The sequence below is a fragment of the Myotis daubentonii genome, chromosome 16 (genome assembly GCF_963259705.1).
Source record: "Myotis daubentonii chromosome 16, mMyoDau2.1, whole genome shotgun sequence".
NCBI classification, from domain to species: Eukaryota; Metazoa; Chordata; class Mammalia; order Chiroptera; family Vespertilionidae; genus Myotis; species Myotis daubentonii.
In genome coordinates, this window is record NC_081855.1 from 31,260,808 (window position 1) to 31,287,266 (window position 26,459).

The window sequence follows — 26,459 nt, forward strand, 5'->3', positions numbered from 1 at the left end:
CTCCGTGCCTTTGCCATCCCGCCGCGCTCCTATGGGGCATTGACATCCCGCTAGCCACAGAGGGGCAAGGGGCACTTTTGCATCTCTGGTTCTCAGCTCGAGTTGTCTGTAGCGAGCAGCACCAAATCCAGGGCAGTTTACCCTCGCAGGTACAGGAGTTCGGTAAGCACAGCCCGGCCCGGAAGAGCGCGGCTCTCATGCATCTTGTCAGCCTGGGACAGAGAAGCAGGTGTCTCAGGGATGCCAGGGCTGATGCCATGTTGAACTTTGGGGAATATTTTCAATGTTTTGATTTGTTTTTTTAAAGCAAGCCTGAAATTTCCTGGGAACCTCTGGGATAGACTGAAGCTGAGAAAGCACAGGAGAGAATTTGTTTTGCTTTGAAGCACCGGTGCAGCGGCCCCAGGTTGTCTCTGCATCGGGAGCCGGCTGGTACCTCTGGGTTATTGTTAGGGATGCTACCAGTGTGCAGAGCGCCAGCCCACCTGGCCCGAAACTTGCTTGCATTCTGGTTATCAGAAGACAGGGTTGTTTGTTTCCCTACCCTTGCTTCTCTCTTTAGAAGCTTTGCTATGGCCGAGCGCTTGGTGCTGAACGTTTAAATGCTCCAATGTCTGCAGTAAATGCCTGCGTAAAAGTTCCCTTCTGGTGGTGGTGGGGGGGGGGGGGCAGGGAGGGACACTGGGCTTTGAGCAGCCGTGTGTAATGAGAGTGGGGGAGCCTGAGACACTTCACTGGGACTTGGCTGGGACGAGAGCCGTCAGCCGATGCTGGGATGCAGCACTGAAGACTGTTAACACTGGAGGGTCAGAGCCCTAGCTCCCAAGTTGCTATGGTGAGGGGGAGGGGAGAGGGGGAGGGTGTGCATGAAATGTGAACCAGGCATCATGGGAATCTTCTCACTGCGGCCCTGCCTTGCAGGGTAGACAGGTGAGGCTGCTCAGAGCTGGGGAGGCGTGGCTAGGGGCCTCTTGGCACCCAGGTTGGGAGGACCTAACTTAGGCACCCCAGGGAAAGCCAGGGAAATGCGTCAAGATGCGGAGTCTGATGCCCAGGCTCTGTTAGTATTTATGTTTTCATTGCTAGTAACAATGCACTGTGGAAATATTACGAAGTGTTTTTAAAAGACTGTCTCCTAATCTTACCCTTTTAGCACCCCTGGTTCTCCTCTTTGCTCTCCCTGCAGGCCTTTTGTGACACAGTTGTAACCACAATCTAGATCAGTGATGGCGAACCTTCTGAGCTCAGCGTGTCAGCATTTTGAAAAACCTAACTTAACTCTGGTGCCGTGTCACATATAGAAATTTTTTGATATTTGCAACCATAGTAAAACAAAGAGTTATATTTTCGATATTTATTTTATATATTTAAATGCCATTTAACAAAGAAAAATCAACCAAAAAAATGAGTTCGTGTGTCACCTCTGACACGCGTGTCATAGGTTCGCCATCACTGGTCTAGATATAGTCCTGAACTCTGCTTCTTGCCCCAGTATTAGTCCATCAATACTTTCTCATCTTCCAGTCCTGCTTTCACACAGATGGTTAATTGTGGGGCTGGATTAAGTGGCTTGATCCCTTAAATGGATATTCTGTAATCTGTTTAGCGGTCGTTAGCTATTTAAATTGCTTCTAGTTTTTCCATAATTGTAATGCCACTGTGAATATGTCTGTGCATAGAGCGGTTTTACTTCCCTTTCTTTAAAAAATAAAAAATCGGAGGGGGAATGAATGTTTAACATTGACATTGGGGAGGGTAAAAAAAAAATGAACATTTTTGTGGCTTTTCCTTCCTAATAACAAACTGTTCTCTGAGACATATTTCCAGTGTCCAAAACTGTCAGTAATATGGTAGATACATCTCCATTTATTTTGATATTATTTTTATCTAGAGCCTTATACACATTAGATTATCCCCTCCCTGCCCCCCCTTCTAAATTAGGAGTTATAAGAAGGCACTCATCCCTTTTGTTAAGCTGGCTTTTGAGCCCGATGAAGCCAGGCGATATCCCTCCCCCTGGGACAATTCTGCAACTTCTCAGGTTCGCTCCCTGTGTCAGTGCCTCACACAAGGAGCCCAAGTTCAGCAGCCTCCCCGTGGCATCTCCGTAGGTGCTGGGGGAGGGGAGGGCAAAGCTCTCTGTCCTGTGCCAGGGCTTCCCAGAAGGATGAGTAGGGCCATGGAAGAGGAAACCACCCCAGAATGGTCTCCAAGCCCTTCCGCCCCTGACAGAGCCTCTCAAGGAGAACTCAGTCCTGGGCAGTTTCGGGGCTGAGGCCTGCCCGGTAGGGGGTGGGGGGGCAGCTGCTCCTGGGGAAGGTGAGGACTAGCCAAGTTGTTGGGTGGAAAATGGAAATGCTGTGTGTACTTCTCCCAACTGCACAGGCTTTAATGACGGAGGGCAGCCAGGGCCCAATGCCAGCTCTTATCAGACAAGAGCTGTAAAAGCGCCTTTCAGCCTCCCTACCTCCTATAAGGACAATTTTACCAACAATTTACTTCTTTTATATCCTCTTCTCTGCTATCTGGCCAATTTGGAGATTAAGCAGTGCTGTTCGGCCTCCTGTGTAGCTCACCATAAACTGCTTCAGTGCTAATCTCTTTTTTATTCTGTAATCATTTGTGCAAAAGCCAAGAGGGGTGCCGTGCAGAAGCCCAGCGTGCCCTAGCCCACCCCCACCTATGCCAGTGGCAAGTGGCAGTATCTAGGGAGCAAGATTTTCCTGCCCGTGTGCGAGCAGGAAATGTAGGTGCATTAGGGGCGCTATGGACTCGTTCAGCCTGCGAGGGCTTAAAAGAAGCGCTGCTTCTCGAAACTGGTGGGCCAGTGGCACCTGGCGGGGCCATGGTCTGAGAAGGAAAGGCGGTCTTGCTGCTTCCGGGGATGGACAGACCACTGTGCTCACTGTTGGCCAGCGAATAGGGCCTTTGCGGAGGAGAGGACAAGAGGCTTTAGATCAGCCGTGGGCAAACTGCGGCCCTCGGGTCAGATCCGGCCCGTTTGAAATGAATAAAACTAAAAAAAAAAAAAGACTGTACCCTTTTATGTAATAATGTTTACTTTGAATTTACATTAGTTCACACAAACACTCCATTCATGCTTTTGTTCCGGCCCTCCGGTCCAGTTTAAGAACCCATTGTGGCCCTCGAGTCAAAAAGTTTGCCCACCCCTGCTAGATTGTAGCAATGAGTATAAACAAGACTTTAGTAAGGACATCCCATCTGATAACACTCCTCAATCTTTATTATTATTATTATTAATTTTTAAAATCCTCAATGGAGGATTTTTTCCCCATTGATTTCTACAGAGAGTGAAGGGAGGGTGGAGGGAGGAAGGGAGAGAGCGGGGGGGGGGGAGAGAGAGAGAAAGAGAGAGAGAGAGAGAGAGAGAGAGAGAGAGAGAGAGAGAGAGAGAGAGAGAGAGAAAGAGAGAGAGAAACATCGATGTGAGAAAGACACATCAATTGGTTGCCTCCTGCATACACCCCGACCAAGGCTGGGGAACCTGCAACCGAGGTACTTGCCCTTGATGGGGAATCAAACCCTGGACTCTTTGGTCTGTGTGCCAACGCTATAACCACTGAGAAAACTGGCCAGGGTGATCTTTACTGTATTATCGCTTTAAGGCCTAGCTTTTCTGCAAGATTATCCTCTGGGAGAGCAAATAGAGTTTCTGCTTTATTTATTGCACATCCCCATTAATAACAGCTTCCACTTACCAAAGGTTTGCCAGGTGCCAGGGCATTTTAAGTCTTCCATCTACATGAGTGCATCTAATCCTCACAATTTTTATTCCCATTTCACAGATTTGAAAATTGAGACACGAGGAGGTGATGCTGCAGGGTAGACAGAGCCTCGTGACTGGGGCCAGGGGACAAGGAGGCGGAGGCATTGAGAAAGGAGTCTCATGCCACTTGAAAGTGTCAGAACGACAATTTGAGCCCAAGCAGTTTAACTCTGAGTCTGTGTTCTTAATCACGGCACCATCAACTCATTTATTATTGGCATGGGAATGATTGAAAGTCTAAACACTGCTATACAGCTAGAATGCACCAGAGTAATGATGATAATGATGCTGGTGGTGATTTTTATAACAAAATGACTAAGTATTCACCACGCACCAGTCACTTTTGACGGAAACTCTGCGTGTGCATTTTGAGTTATTTCTCACAACGGCCTTATAGGAGGCCACCATCTTTATCTCTACTTTGCCAACAAAGAAGCCCAGGCTCTGCCATGTTATTCACCTGTCTGAGGTCACAGAGCGAGGGAGTCTGACTGACGTCTGTTATCTGTGGCCGCACCTCACTGATACCAACAAGTGAGCCCTGGATCGAGGGCCAGGCATCCCAGCATGGGATTTCCCCGGGAAAGTGGAGGTGGGCTCCAGGGTCTGTTCTGGTCTCTTGCAGCATAGGGTTCTGGGGTGGCTTTTAGAACCCCCTCCCAGGATGCTGCACAGAAAAGTTAGGTCTCAGTCATGTCTGGTCCTGACTCAAAGGTAGAAGGTTGTGAAGAAAATATCGCCCTGGGTGCACTTGTAAGGAAAGGATAAGATTCCCAGCGGAGCCCCCTCCTGGTTCAGTGTCCTAGACCTGCACTGTTCAACATGGTGGCCATTAGCCACATGTGGCTGCTGAGCACTAGTTCAGCCCAGCCGGCATGACTCAGTGGTTAAGCTTCGACCCATGAACCAGGAGATCACTGTTCAATTCCTGGTCCGGGCACATGTCCGGGTTACAGGCTCCATCCCCAGTAGGGGGCATGCAGGAGGCAGCTGATCAATGATTCTGTCTCATCAGTGATGTTTCTCTCCTCTCTCCCTCCCTCTCCCTTCCTCTCTGAAATCAATAAAAAATATATATATTTTTTAAAGGAAATATAGCTAGTTTAAACCAAGGTGTACCATAGTGTAAAAATACACACCAGATCTCAACAGCTTAGTATTTACCGTAAAAAATGTAAACTATTCCAATAAATTCATATTAATTGACACATTGAAATGATGTTTGAAATGTATTCCTAAAATTAATTTTACCGATTTCTTTTTACTTTTAAAAAAAATTGTGGTAAAATAAAGATAGCATGGAACTTCCCATCTTAGCCAGTTTTAAGTGTGCAGTTCAGTAGTGTTAAGTGCACACATATTATTGTGCAACCAATCGCTACAATACCTTTCATCTTGCAAAACGTACTCTATACCATGAAGCAGTTCCCCACCCCCTCTTTCCTTCACTCTCTGGCAAGCACCCTTCTGCAAGTGGAATCATACAGTACGTGTCTTTCATGACTGGCTTATTTCACTGAGCATAATACCTTCAAGGTTCATCCACATTGTTGTGCACATGTCAGAATTTCCTTCCTTTTTACCTGAATAGTATTTCATTATATGTATGTACTACATTGTCCATCCACCCATAAAGGGACATGTGGGTTGCTTGCACCTCTTTTTACTTCTTTAGTGTGGCTTTCACCACATTTAAAATTGCACGTGAGCCTTGCGTGTCTGGTTTATGCGACAGTTCTATTGGGCAGCGCTGCTCTGAACCTTTCTCTCTTCCTCGATGTCCCTTCCTTCTCACCCCCATATTCAGGCCTCTGCTACTCTCTCCCAGCCCCCCTTCCCTTTTCCCTGAGACCTGAGCTAAGCATCTCCATTCTGATTCAGCACTCCTTTCATAAGGTTGTGAAAGACTGTCATGTTCAGTAAAATTTTCTGTAAGCAAATGAAACTGTGATATATAAAAAGAGTAATCTTCCCTTTTTCCATAATATAATACACTAGTCGAAGGAAAAGCCTTTGAAGTGATTTGATGTTTTTAAAAGTCAACAGCTTTTCTCTGCTCACACTCCGAGAGTGAATTTTATTAACCATCGAGCAAGAAAGAGCACAAAACCAATAAAGCATAAGTTCAGAGCACAGATCTACACCAGCCTCAGATTCCTGAAGTACAGGGTTAGTAGAAAGACCTGGGTAGCTGGAAATTCAAGACAATGAAATGTTGTCAGTGTCTTTTGAATTTCCCATCCCTCAGAGGACAACATTCAAAAGCCTTAGCATGGAACCCACGGCCTTTCAACATTCCAGTTTCCTTCCCCCCCCCCCCCAGGCCTCTCCATAAAAAGAGAAGCAGCACTTGTTAGTCCCCAAATGGGCAGTGGGCTCCCAGGCCTCCCCCAGCCTTGATAATGTTCTTACTTCAGCCTGGAGGACCCGACCCGACCTATTCGATGGGCTTATTAGAAACTGTCTTTGCATGATCACAGGTCACCCTATTATCCTTTTACTTATTTCCAAGTTTGAAATCATTTTTCTGAACAAGAGGAGAATTTTAAGGTGGTGCATCCATAATCTATGCCTTAGAGGATGTAACATTCTTAGTGGTAGATCAGTAATAAAAAAGCGGGCGGGGGGGGGGGCGGATGGGCACTTGGTAAGACCTCACTTATTCTTCAGGACATCGTTCCAAGGTCACCCATCTGGGCAGCATCCCCAGGCTCCATCCGGGTCCCAGCAGGAGACAGGCAGCACATTCCCACCCGTGGTTAAAGCATGCTGCCTGGGGAGACTATTTACAGAGATGCAGGGGAGATGCAGGAAAGAAAGATGGGAGGCCGAGGCAGCCCAAGGCTAGCAAGGGCTGGAGACAGGAAGGTGGAAGCAGTTCCTGGAACATGGTCAGACTCAGGAGAGGGGCCTCCAGATAGAAGCTGCGGCCTCTGCCAGAACAGTGCGGCCCCTGCTACCAGCGGGGCGTCAGGAGGGAACTCTCCCCCAGCGTCTGAGGGCCTCTCATTGGTTGAAACCACCTGGAAGCCTGGGGCATGCACCCCAGAGGATGCTGTGCCTAGAGGACACCTCCAAGAGCACAGAGCAGGTGGGGAAGGTGGAGGCTGCATCTAGAGCAGCCGTTCTCAACCTGTGGATCGCAACCCCTTTGGGGGTCAAACGACCCTTTCACAGGGGTCACCTAAGACCATCGGAAAACACATATAATTACATATTGTTTTTGTGATTCATCACTATGCTTTAATTATGTTCAATTTGTAACAATGAAAATACATCCTGCAGATCAGATATTTACATCACAATTCATAACAGTAGCAAAATTATAGTAATGAAGTAGCAACGAAAATAATTTTATGGTTGGGGGTCACCACAACATGAGGAACTGTATTTTTAAGGAAGGGTCGCGGCATTAGGAAGGTTGAGAACCACTGATCTAGAGGAATAAATGAGACTGTTGCTCTCAAGCCCTACCCCACCTCCAGAAACAACCCCTCCCTCCGTGAGACGCCTAAGCAGCCCTGTTTATACCACAAGAGGATGCTTATCATATTGTACTCGAATTCTTCAACTAAAGGGCTTTCCCCAACTACAGGAGACAATGAGCTCTTCCTTTCATTGATTCATCTATTTCCAACACCCGGCAAAGTACTTGGTAGCAAGTAGGTACTAAGGAAATAGGGAGCGAATGAACGTGTTACTCTGTCACATGTCCCCCAAATTACCCCCTTTGGGAACTGGGGGATCTATAGTGATTCTAGATTGGAAATTTCTCAATGAATCAGATATCTAGAATTAATATCCCCTTCTTTGAATCCCAGCTAGGGAGCTAAAATGTTTGCAATAAATGATTCTCAGTGACTCATTATGTGGTAATTGGTAGCACATTAAGTTCTGAGGGATTGAGAGACTTGAACTTAAGTGGTGGGCATCAGCAGTCAGACCAACCATGAAAATCAGTGTTTGTGTAGGTCCCCAGGAGAAAAGAAGCAGTTGCTTGAATGAAATGGGGCAGCAGCAGGAGGGAGGGAGAGGTTTCTATCAGCTGGGGCAATGGACAGCAGAAGGCCAAGGGAGACTGGACATTGAGGCCGAGGTTGGCAGCCATGATTGTTCCAGGGATGAGGTTTTACTAGGCCAATGGGCCTCCCGACCATCCAGTGAGTGAGGACACATCTCTGAAGCCTGTTGGGGGATCTTGGGTTTGTTCACTCTACTGGGGTCTGTTTTTAACCTGGAGTGTGGAGGTTGTGGTAGTTTCCTGTGGCTGCCGTAACCAATTACCACACACTGGGTGGCTTGGAACAACAGAAATTGCTTCTCTCCATTTTCTGGAGCCCAGAATCCTGACATGCAGGTGCTGGCGGGGCCTTGCTGCCTCCGAAGGCCTCCCGGGGAGGGTCCTTCCTTGCCTCTGCCAGCTTCGGGTGGCTGTAAGCGTTCCTTGGTTTGGGGCTACATAACTCCAGTCTCAGCTCTGGAGGGCAAGGTCTTAGCCCAGTGCTCTGCAATTTCACAAGAAATGGGTTTAGAGCCGTGGGCAAACTACGGCCCACGGGCCGGATCTGGCCCATTTGAAATGAATAAAACTAAAAAAAAAAAAAAGACCGTACCCTTTTATGTAATGATGTTTACTTTGAATTTATATTAGTTCACACAAACACTCCATCCATGCTTTTGTTCCGGCCCTCCGGTCCAGTTTAAGAACCCATTGTGGCCCTCGAGTCAAAAAGTTTGCCCACCCCCGGTTTAGACTCTGATCACTGTGACTCTGACGACCTTCTTTCTGTGGCAGGTTTTATAGTTTCTGCAGGACAAGGGGCCTGCAATTCACAGAGGCCACTAGCCATTCACTAATTGGTTGGGCGGTGCATGTGGCTGTGGCCCCTCCAGAGGCTAACGAGAGGAGAGGGGTTATGAATTCAGCTATTGTTTGGGCTCCTGACCGCAGCAGCGTCTCTGATAGGCTGCTGCTCTCCTACACTCTTCGTGTCATTGTTTTCTTAGGAAAGCATTCATTTCATGGAGGGTTTCAAGGCCCTGGAATTCCTGATTGGGATACAGCTGTGTACAGGAGTCTGCTGTAAAATTGCAGCTCTCTCTACATGGGCAGTTATGTCTTTTCTTATTCCTAAGTCCTTTATAAATTCTTTAACTAGAATGTGTTCTTTCTCCAATTTAAAAAACTTTTCAATTACTGTTGACACACACTATTATACTAGTTTCAGGTGTACAACATGCTGATTAGCTAATTATATAACTGATGAAGTGATCACCCCAATAAGTCCAGCACCCACCACCTATATCTAGCTTCCAAGCATTTTCATTACTCCAATATAAAGCCCCTTACCAACAGCAATTAAACCCAGTTACTCCCCATTCCCTCTTCCCTCCACCTCTGATGACCTCCCGTCTGCTGTCTGTTTCTATGGATTTACCTATTCTGGGTATTTTACATAAACGAAATCATACAATTTGTGGCCTTGTGTATCTGGCTTCTTTCACTTAGCATAATGTATTAAAAATCTGTCCACAGTGTAACACAAATCTGTACTTCATTTCTTTTTATGACTGAATGATATTCCATTGTGAGAGTATACTGCGATTTGTATGTCCATTCATCCACTGGTGGATAGCTGTGTTGTTTTCACTATTGTGTATTTGAACATTTGTGTACGATATTCTGTTTAAGTACTTGTTTTCAATTTGGAGGGTATGTACCTAAGGATGGAATTGTTGGGTCAGACGGCAATTCTATGATTAATTTTCCAGGGAAACGTCAACTTTCTTCCTGGTATGGTAGTGGGACTTTAGGCCCCAGGAAATCTCTTGCTTAAGATGGGCATACTTGTCATAAGATTAGATGTTGTGCTTCCATGGCCAGCTATTAGCAGTGATGTAGCCCCAGTCTGATGCCCCTGGTTAGCCTCCTTTCTGGATAAAGGACACTGGGATTTTTTTTAGCAGGTTACATGTGGATTAGGTAGGCTATCCATTTCTTTTGTCCCCTGTAGGGTGTATCAACCCACCTGGTATTGGGTCAGAGACTATTCCATTAATGGTTCCTATTGCGTGACCAGTGAGTCTCCATGCCAGGAAGCTGCCACAGGGAGCAAGACCCCTTTGACGCCACAGGAACCCTGGATGGCTGAAGCAGCACCAGGCCCACTCCTGGTTTCCTGGTTATGCTAGGAGTTAAGCACAGCAGACTTGGGTGGTGGGAAAGTGGACTTTGCCAAAGAGATGCAAGGGAGTGGCAACCCCCGGAACAGAAGCTGACAGCTGGCTGGCGTGAGATTTCAGAGGGCTGCCCTGCCTGCTCTGCAAGCCTGAGAAAACAGGAGAAATTCCAACGATTGCATGATATCATCGGTGCCTTAGTAGCAGTTGTTTTTAAACTATGGGTTTAATTGCTGTTCTGTTGGCTCCCATTTCTTCTTTCCCGAAGAAAAATGGAATCTTTGAAATTCCCATGACAGAATGTTCAATGGCTATTTCTATTCCAACTTCAGGACCAAATTATCCCAAAATAATGAAAACAAGGCTGTTATTGGCAAAGCAGACCCAAGTGTTGCTTTTGGAGTCAGAAAAGGTCAGGGAGTGGCCCAGAGAAGGCCACAGAAGAACAAAGGCTGTTTATGCGCATGTCAATGACCCGCCACATTAGGGCAGCACATTATCATATGCAAATCCCAGTCACAAGAATTTGGTCAGGTAAGCAAAGCACATGCTGGGAGATTTTTTTAAAATATATTTTTATTGATTTTTAGAGAGGAAGGGAGAGGGAGAGAGAGAGAGAAACATCAATGATGAGAGAGAATCATTGATTGGCTGCCTCCTGGATCAAACCTGCAACCTGGGCACATGTTCATTGGTCGATGCTTAACCACTGATCCATGCCAGCCGGGCGTTCCTGGGAGATCTTGATTTGCAGATGATCAGAAAGGATATGCAACTTATCCAAGACAATAAAGGTATCAGGGAACTGACCCAGAGCTCAAACCTCAGTACTATTTCTAGTGTATGAGAAAAAGATACTGATCATCCAAGGTGTTGGGGGAATAAAACTGGAGTCACCGAGCACCTGGTTCATTCGGGCTGGTCACATAGCTGTACAGAGCCAATGCTACTTATAAGATTAATATGAAGGTAAAATGAAATAATGCACATGGAGTTCTTTACACACTAGCAATTGCAGGTGCTCAAAAATGGCAGTTGTCCTGCCCACACTGGAGGATGCTAGCAGATGCCAGCACATCTGTTCCCACCACATCTTCAACTCTCACCCTTTCTCTCCAATGTGTCCTAAACTGCACATGCTTCAAACCCCAAGCTGAGTTCTTCCAAATGGAATGATATTATCCCTGACATAGATCAATTCGGCGGGGGGGGGGGGTTGGGGTGGGGGGCCTTGAGATGAGGGCACACTTTGCCATCAGAGGATAGGAAGAAGCGATGCGCATGACTTAATTGGGATAAACATTCATTTGTGAGTACAGATGTCAGGAAGCAAAACCTGATCAAAGGCCCATTAGTCACAGGGCTGGCTTTGCAGAGGGCCACTTAGTCCAGGCAGTGAATTTAACATGAAAGGGGACGGGGAGCCGGAACACTGCGGCCTGGTACACTATGCATTAGTGATTATATTGGTCCTAGTTCTGCAAGCTTTCTCTAACAAAGGTTAACCCAGATCCTGAAGCAGACTGTACCAAGCGGCCATGGCAGGCGTGGGGAAGTGGTGGCTTGTCATGCCCTTGCCAAATTTCGGAATTGGGCCAACTTGCCAACAAGAATGAGAGGCAGAAATGTCTTGGGAAATTTTGCAGAAGGTGCTGGTTCCCAAGACAGGAAACAACCGCCTGGGGCCATGCTAGGACAGAACAGCTCTGCCCCCCCTATGTCAGATGCAGAATTTGGAACTTACCAGACTTTGGAAGGGTCATGCAGTCTGGACCTTTGTATACGCCTGTTCCAATAGCACTTTTTCTTTAACATGGAATTCTCATTTGTGACAATGGTAATATTAATGGTAATATTGATATCATTATGTTCTACAACCAGACAGTGCAAGACACAAATTAATAAGCATTCGCTGGATGCCCACAGGGCACCAGGTGCTGCGGCTGCAAGGGGGAGAGAGAGGGCAGCAGTGCATGGAGAGATAACAGCTTTAATTTATTTTTCACATTTTGTAAGCACATTGGCATTCTGCAACTGCTCAGCACATTTACATAATTTGCTAGTTGAATTAATAAATTGACGACGCATTGTGGAATTGCCTTCAGTGTGTGGTGAGGAGATAATTGCTGTTATTGTTACAATTGCCTTCATTTGCTGAGTATCAGCTAGGCTGTGTGTCTGGGGGACCACGTGGGACAGCAGAGGGCAATGGTGAAGAGCACCAAGTCAGAGCCACATTGCACATTTGGATCCTGACTGCGTGGCTGACTAGCTGTGCGTCCTTCCAAAGCAACCTGATTTCTTTGCGCTTCAGTTTTCCATCTGAATGGGATGGTAACAATGGTGCCTGCCTTATAGTATTGTTATAAAGACTAAATGAAGTAACATTTATAATGTGATTGGAACAGTACTCGGCACAATGTAATAATAATAATATTCAGGCAGGTGCATGTGGACACACATGTTCATATGCATACACACATATGTATGTGTGCATCATGCAGTGCATCTATGTGTGTGTATGCACACACACAAACTCGGAAGCTGAGGTAAATGGTCAGTATGCTCCCTTTATACATGAGGAAGCTGAGTCCTAAAGTCTCAGGAGCAGGGTCAACTTGAAACTCGGGTTGGTCTTGCTCCAAATACATTCTTCTTCCACAAAGCCAGCTGAATGCTGTTAATGAAACCAGCGTGCCAACCCTGGAGGCCTGGAAATGATGCTCAGGGCATGGCACGGTCTTCTTCTTCCTTCACTATGCGTTGTAACAATAAGGCAGAGCCTTCTCGTGCCCCCTCCTTCAGAAAGGAGCATGTCTGCCACATTACACCGTCCATCCTTCCTGTGGCTGGAGAGTCACCATTCCCCAAAGAACAGTCTCTGCCTAAATGTGCAAGGACTCTGACGAAGGAATTCAAAGAGATCCCTCCCCCTCTTCTAATGCAGTTCCTCAGTTACCGCTCAAAGGAAAGAAGTGCAGCCTCACAGGGGCGCTTTGAAAGATCAGTCTCTCCAGGTCCCACCACTCCCCTTGTGGAGACAACGTGGCCTTGAAGCCCGTGGTCCATAGGAAGACCCTAGGAGCGGGGTTAGACTGGGTGAGATGAGAATTTTAAGTTGGCATCATCAAACCCAGGAGGGTCATAGTGGCGAGGAGCAATCACAGTCAAAGAGGCAACCAGGGATCAAGCTAGAGGAGCAGCATAAAGTGCCCATTCTGAAAGCAAGGGAGTCAAATGGAAGACAGGCCAAACTCGGAAGCGGAGATAAATGGGCCTTTGAGACCAAAGCATGAGGCAGACAGGAGTGGGCAGCTCCAGAGGGCTCATGCTGTTGAGAAGAGGCATGTCTGGCGACCTTTGGTACCTGGAGTCTTGCTTATTTAAAAGGCGCGAGGCAAGGGGACTATAAGGTCCCCTTGGTTAGTAAAAGCGATCTCTATGGGCTTAGTCTAGTGCAGTGATGGCGAACCTATGACACACATGTCAGAGGTGACACGCGAACTCATTTTTTTGGTTGATTTTTCTTTGTTAAATGGCATTTAAATATATAAAATAAATATCAAAAATATAAGTCTTTGTTTTACTATGGTTGCAAATATCAAAAAGTTTCTATATGTGACACGGCACCAGAGTTAAGTTAGGGTTTTTCAAAATGCTGACACGCCGAGCTCAAAAGGTTCGCCATCACTGGTCTAGTGAGAGTTAATCTGATGTAGAATTTTCTACTCAGTCTCATAACAATGAGGATACCTTGGGCAATTGTGAACCAAGGCCATGTATCACTGTCATATTCCTACTCAATTGTAAGAGATAGATAATCTGGTGTGAGAAAGCAGGGAGACAAGAAAAAAAATCCTGTTAAGTAAACATCAGATAGCATTTCTCTTCAGTTTGTCACCAACCTATCATTACATGAATAAGAACTTCATTATCCCACGTGAGAGATTTGATTTCTGGGATACCTCCAAGGTGATGATGTCGCAGACAATGGAGACAAAATGATCTCTGCTAAGATCCTGTATTCATGTGGCATCTCTCTGTTTATCAAGATGGAAATAAAACATTGATCTAACACTAATTAAAAGTAGCCAGACAAGGAGATTCATTCACACAGATTATTCAGAGTCCAGAGTGCCAACCATAACACGATGGAACCAACTATATTGATTATATCAATATCTTTGTTGTTTGACATGGGTAGATCATATTGGAGGCAAGTTACTAGTAAACTTTGCCTTGTGCTGGCCTTGGTGCTGAATTGGACCAAGGCATCCCCATTCCATTGGCTAGCCATTGGGCCCTTCTATTTTACTCATTGAAGCTAATAGTAACTCTTGAATCAGCCTCTTCAGTGCTTTCCCCTTGAAAGGATAAAGAAATAAAGAACCTGGGATTGCATGGCTAGGAGACTCTTCGTGAACAGGCAAAATGTACCACATCATAACAGTAACCTATGGACCTGGAACCTGTGACCCTGACCCCAACCTGCCTTTCAAACCTGTCAAAACCTTGGCCCTAGCCTGCTTCCTCATAGTTGGCCCTGCCCTTGTCTTGATTCTAGCCCTGTCATGTGCCTGTATTTGATTTTTTATCTTCCTGGCATTCCTTGGACTGTTTACATATTTGGCTTATTTTGTGTAACTTCTTAAAAAATGTTTCCTCCCCTTCCCTGCCTAACTCACTGGCAACCTTGACAACCAACTTGAATGCTGATCTCCCTTTCAATTTGCCTCCCTTTCAATTCTCCACACCTGTCCCCTTCTCCTAGGGGTCTGGAGCCTAATTGCACTGATAAGGATAGATGTGCTTTTTCTACTAACGTGGGGCATTTACTACGTTTGGCAGCCTCTTGGTGGTGTTTCCTCAGGTTCCAGCAGATACAGGTTATGACTCATCCATTAGCCGCCTGCCAGACACTTTGCAAACACTGAGCCTTTGGGTATATTTTGCCCTTTTTATATTTTGTCCAAAGTTTATGGATGTTGTTGCAAAGATTGATCTGCCAGGCACTTACTCTGTCATACTGAAAGCCGAAACCCAGAAACGGTTCGACAGCTGCTATTAATAACTACCATCTTTTATCATTATTCTCGCCATCAGTCTTCTCTTGCTGAGTCACAAAATCATAGATACCCTGCACGGGCATTGTCGAGCTAACAGGCGAAGGGAGCCGAGGCAGACCTTTGGCATGTAGAGTGTGCATCCCTCTACAAAGTTTGCAAAGCAGTTGTCTCTGCAGAACTGTGTGGGACATCACCCTCCCCAGGTCCCCAAACCTGTGCAGGAGAAGGAGGAAGAGTCCTTTTCCTGAGTAAAGCACAGTTGGTGAGTGTTAATTCTCCCCCATCCACATCTCCCTCAGAGGACACACAGCAAACAGCCCTCGCGTTGGACACCACACTAGCAGGACCTGAAGGGACTGTGTTTCAGAGTGACCGAACCCCTGTCCAAGTTCCTTGTGACTCTTAGGGTGTCACAGAAGAGGGCCAGCTCGCTCTTATGATCCTTGCTAATGAAGCCTGACATTTATATGAGGGACAGGAGTCACAAGGTATGTTTCCTATAAGGAGTTATGCGGACTCCCCTAGCAGGGGCCAAAAGGAGATGTGCCTGCTACTGGGGAGGTCCTCCACGCCAGGGGGCAGCAGACACTGATGCTGTGTGACAACCAGGCACTCCTCAGGTGCCTCCACACCAGCAGCAGCCAGTCTCAGTTCACTGTGCCAGTGTGAAAATCTGAGCACTTCCCTGTAGCCTCCCCACTGTCCTGGCCCCAGCAACACACAAGCAACGTAGCCATTACCATCAGTGCCAGGACCTAGCAGGGTGACACCAGCAGTCGAGCCAGCAGAGAAGTGACCACAGTTAGATGATGGCACAAGAAACTGTCCCTCCTGGAGGCTGACCTCTAACCAACTTTGGCTTAGTCAGAAGACTTGAAAAGAACAAGTGGAATCCGAAAGAAGAGCAGGGAAAAGATCTATGCTAAAGAGGCTGTGAGGATGAGATTGAAGACTAGACATTGTCTTAGATGTTAATAATCAGGAATGGACTACAAAAAGGAAAGCAGGGCTGACACATCTGCAGCAGATGGAGAGTTCGGGGCTGAGAAAGAACTAGCTGTTCTGAGGAGAATGTGGGCCTTGCACCTGAACCTGACCTTGTGGTAGCTGATCTTTTACACCTCCTACATGCACGGAACTCTGAACTTAGGTGCCGGAAAGGGGACTGGCTGACTTGAGTACATGGAAATGTAACCTCCGTAAGCTGAGAGGCACCTCAAAAGATGCAGACAAGTGAACAAGCTGTTCAAAGTGGACATATAAGTTAAAAAACATGTTGTCAAAGAGAACCCAGAGATAAAGAACACGAAGGCAAGTCACAAATGCAGGAACAGACAGTCCCCAACCTATGATGATTTGCCTTAGGACTTTTTTGACATTACAGTGGTAGGAAAGCAATACCCATAAGTTACATGAGCTATTTAGTACTTCTTAAAAATAAAATCAGCTTCATGTTAGATGATTTTGCCCAATTGTAAGTTAATGTGTGTGTTCTGAGCACATTTAAGATAGGCTGGACTGAGCTGTGAGGTTTGGTAGGTTGGGTGTATTACAAACATTTTTTACTTAACTTTTTCAGTTTATAATAGGTTTACCAGTACGAACCCCATCATAAATCAAGGAGCATCTGTACATGCATGGCTAAAAAACAAAAAAGCTTCATTTCTCAAGGATTGGTTGAATGCAAATTAAAACAAGGAAATCCATTATTTCACCCATTAGCCTGGCAAGCGTATAAATGATTTTTAATTCCCAGTGTTGGTGTGTGGTGGGTGGAGAGGCTGGGGAGGGGGAGAAGGACACTCGCATCTCATGATGCTTAGGTCCAGGTTAGAATGATACAGTCTTTCCAGAGGCCAATGAGCAGTGTCTGTCAAAATTTGGATATGCTTATCCTTTAACAAATCATTCAACTTTCAGGAGTCTATCTTACAGGCAGCCTTCCAAGTTTCCAAAGATAAGGGTACAGGGATGTTCATTGCTACAGGATTTGTAATTATGAGAAATCAGAGACCACTCAAATGCCCAATAGAAGGGAATTGTTAAAGAAATTGGCAAATCCACAGTATTCAATATTCAAGAGTACTATTCAGATACTAAAAGGAATGAAATACATCTGTGTGAATAACAGAGAAGAAGCATGCTCAAGGTAATGGTTGAGGGCACAATCAAATAATTAAGTCTTTTTATGGGGCAAGCTTCATTCGCAGAACTTAACATTCATTCACCCATTTAATCCCCAAAGGTCAGGACTAGTGTCACCATCCCCCACTTGAACCAAGGGGGCAACCGAGGCCCAGAGAGACTGTAAATTTCTAATGTTGGCTCCAAAATTCATGTCCTTAACTTTGATACTATACTGCTCCTCGTGTGTGCATGTATGCATGCATGCATGTTTGTTTCATGTATTCATAGAGACATAGAAAGTGTGTGGGCTTTGGAGAGATAATGCAGTGCATTGCTGTAATGTGCCACCTGATTCTCCCTTGAAAAACAAGGCACAATCTGGCTGGTGTGGTTCTGTGGTTGAGCATCGACCTATGAACCAGGAGGTCAGGGTTGGTTCCTGTTCAGGACACATACCTGGTTGTGGGCTTGATCCCCAGTAGGGGGTGTGCAGAAGGCAGCCCATCAGTGATTCTCTCTCATCATTGATGTTTCTATCTCTCCCTCTCCCTTCCTCTCTGAAATCAATAAAAATATATTAAAACAAAAAAGAAAGAAAAACAAGGCACATATTCCCCGCATGCTTAAAGTGTTAGCTGCTGGTGGCTCATAGCTCAGTGCCTCCCCTCCCCAGGAGTTGCCCTGAGCTGAAGGGAGCTGCCTCCTACAACTTTGCACCCTCTTCTGCAGCAGTTGAGGGGCAATTCACACCTAGTGAATGGTGGAATGGTGGAAGGGGCAGCGTGCAAAGGCCCTTGCCTCCTTTTAGGACAATGCTGACAATCTATCTCAGCGCCCCAGTTCCCCTATGCTTCAGCTGTAGCCTTTAGGGAACCTACATCACAGTTGAACCTCTCCCTCTGCCCAGCCCAGGCCTGCTTGCTTTGCTCCTCCATGGCTCTTGGTGAGCAAGAGCACTTCCCAGTCACTACTGCGCAGGCTAATCCCCACCTCTGTCTATTCCTCCTCAGGGAGCTGGAAGGTGAAACAAAGATGGGAGAGGGGAGAAGGGACTTTCATTTAATATGTAATTCTACTTCATGTGAATTTTGTTCAATGAACACGTATTACATATATGAATTTCCCAAAGCCCTGAAAACATAACATGAAGAAGTGTTGTCATGATTCTATAGCCGACATAGAGCAAGGTTTCTCACCTGAAAAATAAAATCTCTTTTCATTGTGCCTGGGTTTTCTCTCCTGATACAAACAAACAAACAAACAAAAAACTTCCTCTTGCTTTTCCAAATTTTGTCTGGACGATTTGGTATTTTTTGAGTCTCTGTGGGCTCTGTGGTCAAAGGGTGGAGGAAGCCTGCTGCATTTTCTCTCCAATCCCTGCGCCAGAGCAGGAGGGGCACTGAATCTTATCAGAATTCCCATGAAAGCAAAACAAAAGAGCAGTGCATTTAGGTCATCCAGAGGGAGACAGATTTGCTGATCGGCAGGAGGTTGATTTAGTGACTAGAACAAGAGCCCAGTAATTTTCAGGTCTCTGTTTTATTTGTAAAGTCAGTGCCTGGGTTGATCATTCATTTTCTGTGCAATCATTCATTCATCCATGAAAAGTTTATTGAGTGTCTGTTACATGCCCAGTATTACACTGTTGGGGGGTGAACTGGCTTGATCAGGATCCGATGAAACAACACAGCGACTTGCTGATTGGCGAGTTGCTTTCTGGTTGTTAGACGGTACCATTCAGTGAACGTGGTCCAGGGGAGGACAGCCTGCCATTGTGCCTACCACACAGAGCTCTCTAGGGTGCAGATGCATTTGGGAGGATGTGGATCACGCCAGCCTATAGAAAAAGCTACTGTAGAATTCTTTTTTCCTGGCTGATTGCAGAGATTCCATATTACACCATGTGAAACGGAAGTGGGAGATTTTCTGTCACATTTAGATATCTATGACATTGTGATGACTGCTAATGATAAGAGCAGCACTTTGCTCTTGAAGAGTATTTGGGTGAGTGATGAGATTATGGCCTGTCAATCAAAGAGCTGAATCACACATGCAAATGGTGATTGCAGGAATGCGAAGTAGGCATGCAGGGGATGAATAAATGCAGTAAGTGAATGGAAGAACCTTAGCTGAGCCTAGGAAAATGTGTTACGCATTGTAGGTATTCAATAGAATTCAGTAAAACAAAATAGAGAAACTAAAACATATCCACCGGGTAGCTTACTATCTCTCGGTCTTCCCTCCAGTATATTTTGAGTACCTACTATGTGTCAGGTACTATGCCAGGCACTGATGCCTCTGCACATGTTAAGTCAAGCCACGCTTCATAATTCCAGGCTGAATTGTGGCCCACCTCCTACTCTTCTGCTCTAACCAGATATTTTAAAAAACACTTCTTTGTCCAGAGAGAGTGGGGCGGGGGGAAGAAGGAGAAACAAGTTCAAAGTCATTTCACACGTAGTGTTGAACTTAAACCTAACTGGCTCTTGAAACTATTCTTTTAACGGAGAATCTGCTCTTGGGACAACAGAGGCATTATGTCAGTGCAGTGATGCCTGAGATATTTTTAGATTCCCATTTTCTGACTTGAGAGAGCCTATGACAGCGGAGCTGTCCAGGAGGAGGAAGAATCAGGCAGCCAGGGAGCAAGAACCTCTGCCATTGCAGGAACTCAGAGCAGTGGGTTGCTAAAGGACAGTCCAGTCTACCATTTGAGCACAACAGTATTAGGGACTACTAGGACCTCAGCTAGTGGAGGCCACCTCAGAAGGCTTCAGTGTAGTCAGGCGTGCATACCAGTGCCTGGTCTTGAATAGTCAACTGACAGCAATGTCAATGGCATACTTAGGTGAATCCTTACTGATGCATTATTCGTTGACAAAAAATATTCCAATTCCAGGGTCCTCAGGCAGGTGCCAGGAAGGAGAGAAGCTGCTTCATGGAAACAGTGACCGCCTGGATAGCCTGGGCTCCAGGGAAGGGATCATCAGGTACTAAATCCAAGCCTGTCATAGCCTGCTGAGAGTTCAGGCCCTGTGCTGTCCCAACTTGCAAAGTTTCAAAAGAAGCAGGAAATGTTGACTTTTATTAAAATAGCTCAGTATATCTTTAAAAGTAGGCACCATCCCCAGAGACATGTATTGGTTAGGTTTTACCATTGGGAGGCACCAGAAGGCAAAGGGCCTGCACGCTCAATGGTGGAAAGGGAAACAGATGAATAGAATGTGCAGCAGATAGGTGTTGTCATGGCAACCAAGCAGTGGGTACAGAGGATGCCTAAGGGGTGTAACTTCCTTCTTTCCTTTTTTTCTTTTTAGGTTTGGCATTTAGAGTAAAACCAAGGAAGGTATTGTGTGAATAAAGAACCTCTCTTAAAATTTTTAAAATTTATTTTAGAGAGAGAGGAAGGGAAAGAGAGACAGAGAGGAAGAAAGAGATCGATTTGTTGTTCCACTTACTGATGCATTCATTGGTTGTTTCTATATGTACCGTGACTGGACAGTGAACCTGAAACCTTGGTGTATGGAGACAACACACCCAACTGAGCTACCCGGCCAGGGTCAAGACCCTATTTTACCTGTGAAACACATTTGATTTTTCTCTCACACTGTTCTCCAGGTTTTGCAGCAATTCTGATAGGTGAGGAGAGACCCTCTTGGTTCCAAGGTGCTTCTCAACTTGTGGGTGGGCTGGGTATCTTGGTTGTAGATCCTTGCTTTCCATCACTTTGAATATTTCCTGCCACTCCCTCCTGGCCTGCAAAGTTTCTGTTGAGAAATCAGCTGACAGTCTTGTGGGAGTTTCCTCATAGGCAACTAACGGCTTTTCTCTTGCTGCTTTTAATATTCTCTCTTTTTGTCTTTAACCTTTTGCATTTTAATTATGATGTGCCTTAGTGTAGGTTTCTTTGTGTTCATGATGTTTGGGACTCTCTGCACTTCCTGGACTTGTATGTCTATTTCCTTCACCAGGTTAGGGAGGTTTTCTGTTACTTTTTCAAAGAGGTTTACAACTTCTTACTCTCTCGCTTCTCCTTCTGGCACCCCCATGATGTAAATGTTGGTACGCTTGAAGTTGTCCCAGAGGCTTCTTACACTACCTTCATTTTGGGGGGATTCTTTTTTCTTTTTGCTGTTCTGATTGGGTGTTTTTTGCTTCCTTATATTCCAAATCTCTGATTTGACCCTCAATTTCATCTACTCCCCTGTTGACTCCCTATAATGTATTCTTCATTTCAGGTAGTGTATTCTTCATTTCTGACTGGTTGTTTTCTGTGATTTCTGTTTTTATGTTTCCTCTTTCTTTGTTGAAATTCTCACTGAATTCATTGAGGATACTTATAACCAGGGTTTTGAACTTTGCACCTAGTAGAATGCTTGTTTCAATTTTATTTAGTTCTTTTTCAGGAGTTTTGCTCTGTTCTTCCCTTTGGGACAGTTTCTTTGTCTCCTCATTTTGGCTACCTCCCTGTGTTTGTTTCTCTGCATAAGGCAGAGCTGCTATGTCTTCTGGGCTTGGTGGAGTGGCCTCATGTAGCTGATGTCCTGGAAGGGAATTGCATGTCAGGGCATGCACGTTTTTACTCTGATAGTTCCAAAATGGAAGTGTCAATTAGCACACCCATTAGCAAGGAATTAAAAGAGGTTTTCTTTTTCTTTCACCTACTCACTGATATTGAATAGTATCAATCATTTTAAACTTTGCTGGTAAGAGCCAGAGAAAGTGGTATCATCTCTTTTCTTTCCTCTAATGTAAATTTAATTCAGTTCAATAGATATATTTTGTGTGTTTGCCAGGTTAAGGCACAGGGATGAGATAAAGACACATCCCTGCCCATATCCCCGTGAAGATGATGAGAGTATAGGGAGGCTCTGGAGTGTGTATAATGGCAGCACAGTCCTTGGAAGCAGAGAGACTGGGAGTCCAAGTGTGGCTTTGCCATCTACCATTTGGGTCACCACTCCCTGAGCCTCTGTTTCCTCATCCCAATATGGGCATGATAGTATGATGGTATCTGGGACTAATAAGTGGCATCTACTACCATCACTGCAAGAGAGACCTTCCTTTACAATGCATCTCAATCTGCCTGGAGGAGGAGACAAGGGAGGCAAATGCCTGATGGTAGTAGGGCAGTTCTGGCTCCTTCTAGCATGGCTTAGAGAGGGGTAGAAATAGAAAAATAGGGATAAAAGAATTCACTCTGGTTGTTGGAAAGGGAAGGATATCCGGGAGAGATTCATGGATTTGAGTTGGGCTTGATTCTTGGTAAGATGGGACTGCCAGGGAAGGACCATCATGGAGAAAGGCATGGAGGAGGAGATTATTGGGCATGTTGGGGTCGGAATGGGATATGGGGTGCAGTTCAAAGCAGCTGGAGCAGAGAATGTGGGGAATGAATGGGAGACTGGGTAGTGGGTGGGTCAGAACACAGATGGCTGGATACCAGGCTAGAGTAAGTTGTTTATTTTCCAACCTATTTGCAAAAAAAAAAAGAGGAACTGAAAATTTTGGAGGAATAGAAAAATACAGGCAGAGCACAGTGTTTCATTTGAAAGGTAAACTTTGTAAGGGCTTGTAATGTAGCATCTTCAACTCGTTTACCTATTAACTTCTTTTAATGCAACAGTGACCCCAAACCATGGTAAACTGAAATAGCAATGTCTCTTTTCCAATTTACAGAAAAGTATTACATGTAGGATTATCCCCATGTTTAGATTTTTCAGCTGTTCCCCCCCCCCCATTCTTTTTAAGTCTTTGGTACCTACACACGTACCTACATACTAGACTCTAATATAACATCATATCTGGTTTATCATAAAATCTTATAGCTTTGCTTTATCTTAGTGCACCATATCGATACTTCAAGGTATTTTCAATGCGAATGAGGAATAGTGGTCTCCATCCCTGGGACACACTGGAGAACTATCCTCATCAACCAAGAGCATCTTCAGGGAAGAGACTGCATTGTTTGTTCCTGTCTCCCTGGCACTGGTTCAGAGCTTAGAATGTAGTAGCTCAGAAAATGTTTGTTGCAGCAAATAAAAGACTCAACTCTGTAGATTATGGTGGCACCCCAAAGAGGAGACTTCACTGAAGTCCTGCAACCAGCCCAACAAAGAAGTTAACAAATGATTCACCAGAAATGTCAGACACAACAAAAGCATGATCACCAGAATCGCAATACAGCAAAGTCACTGAGTAGAATGGTGCAAGTAATTATGCAAAAATATTGTTTAAATAAATAAGGTTTGCTTAGCCATTAAAATTTATTTTTCAAACACTTCATTTTCTTCCAAACAAATAAAACACACACACACACACACACACATATATATGTGTGTGTGTGTGTGTGTATATATATATGTGTGTGTGTGTGTGTGTGTGTGTGTGTGTGTGTGTGTGTGTATAGCCTGATGCACAAAATTCGTGCAAGGGGCTCTAAGGGCTGAGGCAGCAGCCCCAGAAGGACGTCTGTTCTAATTAGCATATTATGCTTTTATTATATTGCCCACTCCTCACTAACTCAACACAAATCACAAATTACTCCTAGCACTCAACATTCTTTTGACCCCAACATTTGACACAGGAGTGGAAATAGACGGTTGCACCAGTTTTAGCAAATCGGGAGCAGCAGGTTCTCTGTTGAAAAATATTTCCACTTAATCAAGAGATGTTGTTCCCCGAAGGGAAGTGAACACTGTGTTCAAAGCGCTGGCTTCCTGATCCAGCAAACGGAGAGCAAGCTCATTTCCCCGCATTGATAGCATCCAAATTTGAATTACTTCAACCGAAGAGAGAGATGCTCAGGATTGGCCCAACGCCAAGCAGTCAGGGGAGATGTGGTTAATTTCCCAGAGACAGCCACTTATGTAAGAGGATTATTACTGCAACCAGGGCCCCAGAGGTAAATGTAGTAACTACTTTCATTGGTAAATAATCCTGCAAATGGAGATGTAAATTTCATGCCAGCATATAGAAACAGTAGCCCCCCTTGCCCTTAGATAATTTGTAAAATTAAAATTAAAACATGGCATTGATGGCAACCAACCTTGTTCGATAACATTTCAAATAGCACTTACCTTCAGAGCTTGCAGCAAGATGCATAAAAGAAGGCAAAGGAAAACATTATTCTAAAGCATGTGTTTCCAAAAGAAAAAAAGAAGGCAGCCTTCTGTACAAGCCCCCCACCTGGCTGGGAGGCAGGGCTGAGCCTGTTGGGAATGATGTGTACTTGTTCCTTTGCCTGCTCAGAGGAACCAGTAAGCGTTTCCCACTCTCCTTTTCTTTTTCTTGTCGGCATCACAGTCGACGCCCCAGAGAGTAAGGCAGTGGGCTGGTTTTTCCAAGCTGTGTAACAAATAATCATGAATTTAACAGCTTAAAACAATACCCGCTTATTAGCTCACAGGTCTGTAGGTCAGAAACCAGGTGGGTTCGAATGGGTTCTTCATATAGGGACGCTAGGCCAAAGTCAAGGTTTTGGCTGGCTGGTGGCTTGTCTGGAGGGTCTACGGAAGAACCTGCTTCCTAGATTCATGTTGTTGGTAGAATTCAGTTCCATGTGGTCATGGGACTGAAGATCCTGTTTCCTTGCTGGCTGTTGGCTGCGGGTAGTTTTTCACTCCCAGGGGTCACTGTTCTCCCATCCTTGTGGGCAGCCCCTCTATCTTCAGTGCCACAGGGGCAATGCCATGTGAACATGAAGACGGAGATCAGGGCAGGGCATCTACAAGCCAAGAAATGCCCCAATTGCCAGCAGGACACCAGAAGAGACTACCATTTGGCCTTTGGAAGGAACCAGCCCTTCCCACACCTTGATTTCAGGCTCTCAGCCTCCAGAACCATGAGACCCAGTTTGCAGTGCTTTGTTACGGAAACCCTAGGAAACTGATACGTGCTGTCCCAGCCCAAATTTGCTCATAAGCCCCATGGTTGTGGTTGCACGATTTTGCATAGAAAATGTTAGTTTTTAGCCGGGTAGAGCCTATGTGGCATTCTAGCAGAAGCGACTGTAGTTAAATACTATCTGTTTTCTCTTCTATTAAATAGATCTTCATGTGATTGGTTTGAGGACTACGTGAGACAGCGCATATAGTGTTCAGAATGAATGAGGCACCCCAGATGCAAGCGATTATTACTATCATCATCAGACTGTCTAGTTCAAAACTGAACTTTGAGCAACTTTAAACAACAGCGGTGAGGGTTAAATGATGCTCTGAGCTCCAAATGCACAACTTAAAACCTTTATGCAATGATGCACTAATTATAGACATAGAAACTACACCTTTAGAGCAGTGGTTCTCAACCTTCTGGCCCTTTAAATACAGTTCCTCATGTTGTGACCCAACCATAAAATTATTTTCGTTGCTACTTCATAACTGTAATGTTGCTACTGTTATGAATCGTCATGTAAATATCTGATATGCAGGATGGTCTTAGGCGACCCCTATGAAAGGGTCGTTCGACCGCCAAAGGGGTCTCGACCCACAGGTTGAGAACCGCTGCTTTAGAGAGATCCATGAACTATGTGAGAAAGAGAATTTCCAAGCTAAATACAGGGGTCTCCTTAACACTTATCTAATGTGGGTGTTAATCAGGAATGTTGCTCATTTGGAGAAATAGCCCTTTTAAGAGCAGTGTTGCTATTTTCAACCTCTTTGATGAATTAACACCAGGACCGGTCCAGAGATCAGGGTGGACTGATCTCCCAATCTACACAGCTGGTTTCTCAGTGCCTTACTTTGCACAGGTGCCCTAGAAAGCTAGCAAGGCCAGAGAGAAGGGAGCCAGGCTTTGCCTCTGAGGGAAGGACCTATGCCCGGAATGCAAAGGACGCTGGGTCCTTTATGAGAGCCAGGGGAGGGCACCGGGATGGGCAGGCAAGGAGACAGTTTATGAGCCACAGGAGTGTCCATGGTGGAGGTGGGAATCCAAAATGCTGGCTCTGTGCAATGTGTGACATAAGTCACTAGATACCCAGAGGTATAAGACGTCCTTGGCCTAGAGTTTCCTAGCCAGACTCCAGGAGTTCACCCTGATGTAAATGAAAGAGCTTAAGCCCTTTGGAATCAGAAAGGCCCAACGCAAATCTCAACCCTGCTGTTTATTAGTTCTGTGACCTGGGAGAGTTGACTCAGTTTCCTTGCCTGCAGAGTGGCCACAGTAACAGTTTGCTTCCAAGGTTGTAGTTAGCACTAAGCTAAAGGAAATTTATGGTAGGAGCCTGGCCTGTGCTAAATGCCCAGTAAAAGATAGATCCACACGTGTCCCTTTTCCCAGCAGACACACCTCCTCCCATA